Genomic DNA, 7500 nt, shown 5'->3' on the forward strand with positions numbered 1-7500 from the left:
GATGTGACTGCCGTGGTGGTTCATGGCGCTACTGTTTCTTTCAGTGCCACAACTCAGGTGGAATTACTATTATTATCTGTACTGTTATCACTGGTATTGATGTCACTGTTCCTCTCTCTCTGACGTCACTGTTATTGGCACTGCTGTTATGTTGTTTAGTGTTATTAGTAGTGTGGAGTTACTGTTATTACTGTCACTGTTACTATTATTGTTATAAACTCTTTCACTGCAACACGAAATAATGAACAGCACCAGAAGCAAAGTGTGAAGTCTTTATAAGCATCTACAAGAAAGTTAGCCATGAAAAAGAATACATTTTGCAATTTCTTCTCAATTCAAAGATTGGATGTGGCTGCAGAACAAATAGAGACGTCCCTGGGTGATTGGTAATTAGGGAAAGGTGTACCAAGTGGCAGTCAAAGTTTCAGACCTGTCACTGTCATCACTGCTATTCATATCACTGTTTGTCTTCCTAACTCAGCATTACTGTTACTGCCGCTGATGTCTTCCTTTATTAGAGGGATTAAAGGAGGAGTTGCTGTTATATATAGTTACTGTCACTGTTGCCATCACTGTTATTAATGTTAATGATCACCTTATACCACCGTTACTAAGACTGACATTATACTGTTTTAGTGTCATCAGTTATGTGGTATTACTGTTGCTTTAAGTCCTGTTATTGTTCTCATCATTGTTATTAATAGTATTGTCTCTTCTCATCCTGGCATCACTGTTACTGACACTACCGTTATGCTGTGCCCCTCAGTGCCCGTTACTTGCATGAAAATGACTATTGCACTTCTTGTCAATGGCTGTCATATTCGTATTGTCGTCCCATTGTCTTCTAATGTTGCCTGCTGTTGCTCCAAGTCACTTTTCCTACTAGCAGCTTTTCCTCCTGTTGTCAAGCGCTATTCTCATTTATTTCCTCTTATTATTATTTTCTCTGTTATCAAGAGCTATTTTTATTTATTTCCTACTAGTACTTTCTATTCATTTCCTTCTAGCACCTTTATTCGGCCCGTATTCAGGAAAACCTTGCTCTTTCACCAAGACTATTTTCAAATGCCACAGAGATGATCAGACGGGTTCTCAGCAGTGTTTCTCCTCTTAATAGTGCAGAACTCTCGCTAATGTGTCAGCAGAATCGTTAAAGCACCCTACAAAACCCATGTCCCTTAAACTAGAGCCTTCTGTATGTAGTGAAGGTGTGACGCAGAGGCGTTTCAGAATATAGTCCTTTATTTACTTCTACCAGAGCTCGTATGTCCAAACGCTATTTTTCATATTTTTTTTCCACGCCGTCACTGTTGTTTTGGTTTCTTTCACGCTCCCAGACACTGCGTCACCTTGCCGGGCACTGCTGAGGCGCGTCCAAGGCCGTCACTGTCACATGAGCGAGCGGTGCGTGAGAGGGGTTCTGATCCTCCTCCTCCTCCTCCTACTCCCCCTTCTGGTTCGCTGCTCTGCCCGTGTGAGAGTGACCAAGTATGTTTAAATCTGTGTCTGCTCGAGAAATGAGGCTAACATATCTCTCTCTCTCTCTCTCTCTCTCTCTCTCTCTCTCTCTCTCTCTCTCTCTCTCTCTCTCTCTCTCTCTCTCTCTCTCAGAAAATGTTCACACTCTCGAACATTATCTAAGTGAGTGAGTGCGAGTGTCTCACCTAATTACTGTTCCGTCAGCCAGTCTTGGTGACCTGGCAATACACTTTGTAAATACATACCACAAACACCATGAGTGCCCTACATTTTGTGAAATAAACGCTTGAACTATGTTAATGTGTGTGTGTGTGTGTGTGTGTGTGTGTGTGTGTGTGTGTGTGTGTGTGTGTGTGTGTGTGTGTGTGCGCTTTTAAAATTTCTTAATGCATTGGATAATTATGTAAAGAGGCCACCATCACTTCTTTAGGGGCCGAGACTACGCTTATGCCACTTTTAGTCTCATTCACAAATGTCATGTATGTACTTGTTATTGTATCGTGAATAAAAGTATTAAATTTCTCTCTCTCTCTCTCTCTCTCTCTCTCTCTCTCTCTCTCTCTCTCTCTCTCTCTCTCTCTAATCCTGTTAAGCCCTCGCACTTTTGTTCTTGTGCTTTTCCTCTCTCTTCTCTTCCTCCTCTTTCTTAACCTCTCAGATCCATGCAAGCTTCTCTTCTTCCTTCTCTTCCTCTTCTTCCTCTTTCTCTTCTCACTCTTCTTTCTTTCACTTTCTCTTCTCTTGTTTTCATGTCAGTCCGTTATCCAATCATTATTCGTCGCTGTATCCTCTCTCTCTCTCTCTCTCTCTCTCTCTCTCTCTCTCTCTCTCTCTCTCTCTCTCTCTCTCTCTCTCCCGTTCCAATCTACCTCCTACTATTTCCCATTTTCTTTGATCACTCTTTCTTCTTTCTTCCTATCTTACTTCTCACCATCCTCCTCTTCCTCTTCCTCCTCCTCTTCCTCCTCTTATCCGCTCCTCTTCCAAGTAAACAATGTCCTCTTAAATTACCTCTTGGAAGACAGAGGCGTTGTGGTTCTAGCTGTGATTTGGCCCTCCTCCTCCTCCTCCTCCTCCTCCTCCTCCTCCTCCTCTTCCTCCTCCTCCCTTACCGCAGGTCCGCCCCCATCTTCATCCTCACCCTCCTTCAACTCAGACAGTAGACAGGGCGGGTGGATCAGAGAAGGAGAGTAAAGGGAGAGGGAGAGGGAGAGGGAGAGGGAGAGGAGTCATGTGTCTAGGTTACTGGAGTCTCCCTCTTCCATTACTCTCTCCCTTTTTTGCTTTTTTTTTTACTCTCTTACTTTTTCTCATCTTTTATTTCTCTTTATATTTTTCGTTAGGAGTTTCGATTTTTTTTCTTTTTTTATGTACTCGGTAAAGTTTGATTTCGATTCATCATTTTCTCTCTCTCTCTCTCTCTCTCTCTCTCTCTCTCTCTCTCTCTCTCTCTCTCTCTCTCTCTCTCTCTCTCTCTCTCTCTCTATTCCCTGGTGATCTTCCCTGCCATCTCCATAATCTGCTGCCTTCCTTTCTCTTTCTCTCCCTCTTTCCTCCTGCAAACAACGGTATTCTCTCTCTCTCTCTCTCTCTCTCTCTCTCTCTCTCTCTCTCTCTCTCTCTCTCTCTCTCTCTCTCTCTCTCTCGCATCCTTTCCAATTGCAACTCATTTCCTCTCTCTCTCTCTCTCTCTCTCTCTCTCTCTCTCTCTCTCTCTCTCTCTCTCTCTCTCTCTCTCTCTCATCTCATCTCATCTCATCTCAGACCTGTTTTAACATTCGCTAGGACATGAAATAGAGAGACAAGTAGATAGATGAATAGATAGGACAGACATATTAATAGCTAGATGGAAAGATACAGACACAGATAGACAGACCGACAGACAGACAGATAGATGGAGGAATGAATAAATGAATAAGTAAATTAATAACTCATTATCTAAATAAATAAATAAATATGCAGAATACATAAATAAGTACGTAAATAGCTAACTGGCCGGCTAACTAAGTAAATATGTAAATAAACAAAATAAACAAACAAAAAAACAATAAGACAAAACGTTAATACGACAGACAACAAAACAAGACAAATTTAAGAACAAAACACACACACACACACACACACACACACACACACACACACCTGTACAAAACTGGCAACTGATTACGAAAGAGGATGAAACGAGAAGGAATTTAATTACTCTGTGGACCAGCTCAGGTAATTGGTCAGGTGGTAATGAGATGGGCTAACAGGTTTCCCCTCCCACCTGTGTGTCGCTAGAATGGGAGGGAAGGGAAGGGAACAGGAGGGAATGGGAGTGAAGTAACTGGGGTAGAAAGGGCGATAAGATTTACTAGGGAGAGAGTGAGGGAGTTTGAAGGGAGAGAGAAAGGGAGAAAGGGTAAGGAATAAAGGGTAGGAAGGAAAGGGAGGTGAAGGGATAAGAGAGGGGATTAGGAGGTAAGGGGAGTAGACAGGGAGAAAAGGAAGAGAAGGGAGGGAGGAAACGGGAGTAAATTGGGAGGAAACGGGAGAAAGGAAGAAAGGAGAGAATAAAAAGGGAAGAAAAGAGAGAGTAGGGAAAAGGAGGGAGGGAGGAGAGAAGAGATGAAAAGGAACGAAAGTTGGAGGGAAAAGAGGAATGGGAAGGAAAGAAGAAATGGAGAGAAGAGAATGAAAGAGGAGGGGACGGATGAGAAATTGGGAAGAGGAAGAGGAGGGAGGAAAGGTCAGAAGGGAGTGGAGGAAATAGGGTAGAAACGGAGATAAGGAAAAGGAAGTAGAGGGAGAGATGAGGAGATGGAGGAGAGAACGATGAGAAGGGAGTGAGAGAAGGGAAGGAATGGGGGAGAGGGAGAAAAAAAAGGAGAAAAGGATGGATAAAGATGTGGAATGGAGGAATTAAAGAAGAGAAAGATGAAAAAAAAAACACAGAGGAATGAAGGAAAGAAGAGAGGAAAAATTAAACTAAAGAAGGAAGTGAGGGAAGGGAAGGAATGGCAAAAGAGAAAGAAAGGAAGGAGAAAGGCATGAATGAAGATATGTGGGATCGAAGAAAGAAGAGGAACATACTGAAGAATGAAGGAAAGAGAAGCAAAAAGGAGATAAAAGAAGGGAGAGACAGTAAAGCAAAAAAATGGCGGAGAGAGGGAGAAAGAAAGGAAGCAAGAAGCGATGAACGAAGACATGTGGGATGAAAGAAAGAAAGAAGAGAAAGATACAAAAAAAAACAGAAGAAAGAAGGAAAAGAAAGAGGCAAAAATGAAATTGAAGGAGGGAGGGAGAGAGACTGGGAGATAATGAGGAAATGGATAATTTATGCTAAAAAGGAAGACAATGAAGAAAAATAGACAGGCAAAAACGAGAGAGGGAGGGAGAGAATAAAAAACAATAATGGTCAGAGGATGAAATAGAAGATTCAAGGGAGAGAAAGGGAGATGGAGGGAGGGAGGGAGAGAGAGATAAGAGGGAGGTAATGATACTGAGGAAAAATGAACGTGAAGATAAAATGAGGAAAGGTTGCGAAATAAGAGTAATTAAAGGAGGAAGGAAGGAGAGAGAGAGAGAGAGAGAGAGAGAGAGAGAGAGAGAGAGAGAGAGAGAGAGAGAGAGAGAGAGAGAGAGAGAGAGAATCACCACCACCACCACTACCACCACGAAAGCAGCTTATTGGTGGTGGTGGTGGTGGTCGTGGTGGTGGTGGTGGTGGTGGTCGTGGTGGTGGTGGTGGTGGTGGTGGTGGTTCTTCCTTTCCTTCCTTGCCACACCACACACACACAAAAAATAGCAAACAAAAAAGAGTCTGTTAACTTGCACACAAAAACCCACCAACTGCTTTCTTTTGTCATTGATTCTATTTTCATCCACCCACGACCCGCCCTCTCTCTCTCTCTCTCTCTCTCTCTCTCTCTCTCTAGACAGACGCTCTATTGTTCCTTCCCGACAGTTCCCTCCCATCCCGACGCAGTGACACACCTTACCGACAGCTCGTAGAACACACACATTCTTTAAAGCTGGATAAGCCGACGTACCTTCACGCCACCCCGACATACATAAGCGTCACATAAGCAAACATAACCCTTTAATAGACCGACAGCTTCCCGACAGCCCGATAAATATAGATGTTAGACAGACACACAGATTTACAGACAGATTTTCCCGATAGTCTGACTGACGTTTCCAAAATACCATTACCAGATAGTTTCCCTACAGACCGACAGACATACAGACAGTACCAATAAGGAGACAGACAAACAAAATACCTTCTCAAACACTGAAAGACCGACAGCTTTTAAATAGCCGAGAGAGGAAACAGCACAGTGATTAAGCATAATTTAGGGTTTACAGGGTGGAGTTGTGGGGGTGGAGAGGGTGGAGGTGGGCGTGGCGTGAGATGTGGATGGGTGGAAGAGATAGGTGGGGAAGGGTGGAAGGTGGAGTACAGGGAAGGGGTGGAGGAGGAGGGAGGAAGGTGGAGTACAGGGAAGGGGTGGATTGGTGGATGGGTAGGTGGATGGGGTTTGTGGATGGGTTAGTGGATGGGCTGGTGGAAGTTAAGGAAGGAAGTGGAAGGTACGAAGTGGAGTGTGGATTTTAGGATGGATGGGTGGATTATTTAGTGGGTGTTAACAGAATTTTGAAGATAATGGATGAAAAAGAATATGGATGATGGGAAATGAAAGACTCTCTCTCTCTCTCTCTCTCTCTCTCTCTCTCTCTCTCTCTCTCTCTCTCTCTCTCTCTCTCTCTCTCTCTCTCTCTCTCTCTCTCTCTCTTTCCTCTCACATTTTTCTCCCTTTCCTTTTTGACTTTTTTTTACTCTGGCAATTTTCGCTTTTTTTGTCCTCGTTTGGAAGACAATTATGGCTTATTAATCTCTCTCTCTCTCTCTCTCTCTCTCTCTCTCTCTCTCTCTCTCTCTCTCTCTCTCTCTCTCTCTCTCTCTCTCTCAAATATTCCCCTCAGACTCGTACCCGAACCTTTAACCCACACACACACACACACACACACACACACACACACACACACACACACACACACACACACACACACACACACACACACACACACACAAGACTGGCAGTGTTCTCATGTTTTCCTGTTCCCTCCCATACAGAAGCTTAACTCCTTCACCATCAAAGCACCAGTTTAATCTTATCCTTCACATCACTAAAGGAACATATTAACTTCATATTGTAAAAGCGTTAAAGACTGAAGGCTAATTATACACTAAAATCATGTCTTTACTTTAACCCTTTGATTGCTATTTGGTACACCTTTCCTTAATTGCTAATCACTCTGAGGCATCTTCACTTGTTCTACAGCAACTACTAGTCTCTAAACTGGATAGAAAGTAGAAAATCTGTTCTTTTTAATCTGATTTTTTTTTCTTGTAGATGGTTATAATGGTTTTATACATTATACATTACTTCCGGTACTGCTGATTGGTTCGTATCCCAGTGAAAGGGTTAACTAACACATGTGCGAGTTGTTTGGTAATTAGGAATAACAGGAAAATATGGAAAGCTGCAAAAAGCCATCAGTCCTACACGTGGCAGCCCCTAAATTAGCATGCAGTTACTTATCCACTAAAATTATATCCTTAATTAACAAGTAACTCCCTTTAGTAATCGTCAAGAACATAAGATAATAAGAGAAGCCTACACATGGGAGCCCTACAATTACTAACCCTCAACTAACAAACATCGAGAGAAAAGTTCAATAAACAACAAAACAAAACAACAATGAAAGCTACACCAACTCTTCAGTCCCAGTGGCAGTTCCTCTACACTCGTAAAACTCGCCTACCTCTTCCCACCTCACCTCAAAAGCGAAAGAGTTAACCACCACGAAGAGCATGACGTGAGGAGAGACTGCGGAGGCGATACTAACTCTCCTCTTGTGGCGTGAGCAAAATACTGCAGTAATTTGGTCTGTGAGGCGGAGTTTCGTGGCATAGACGTGGAGGAGGAGGAGGAGGAAAGGGAGAGGGAAGCAGGAGGAGGAGGAGAAGGAGGAGAG

At 43.1% G+C, this 7500-nt stretch overlaps 1 protein-coding gene and 1 long non-coding RNA gene across 9 annotated transcripts in view; one reads left to right on the forward strand and one right to left on the reverse strand.

Annotated features, from left to right (window-relative positions):
* LOC135112115 (tensin-1-like) overlaps window positions 1-7500 on the reverse strand; it is a 151312-nt gene that overhangs the window by 133564 nt on the left and 10248 nt on the right. The gene's annotated exons all lie outside the window — the stretch shown is intronic.
* Window positions 5686-6514, forward strand: LOC135112118 (uncharacterized). Its single transcript, XR_010274067.1, has 2 exons — window positions 5686-5912; window positions 5951-6514. It is a non-coding gene; the product is annotated as an uncharacterized LOC135112118 (long non-coding RNA).

This window comes from Scylla paramamosain, chromosome 23 (assembly GCF_035594125.1).
Source record: "Scylla paramamosain isolate STU-SP2022 chromosome 23, ASM3559412v1, whole genome shotgun sequence".
Taxonomy (NCBI): domain Eukaryota; kingdom Metazoa; phylum Arthropoda; class Malacostraca; order Decapoda; family Portunidae; genus Scylla; species Scylla paramamosain.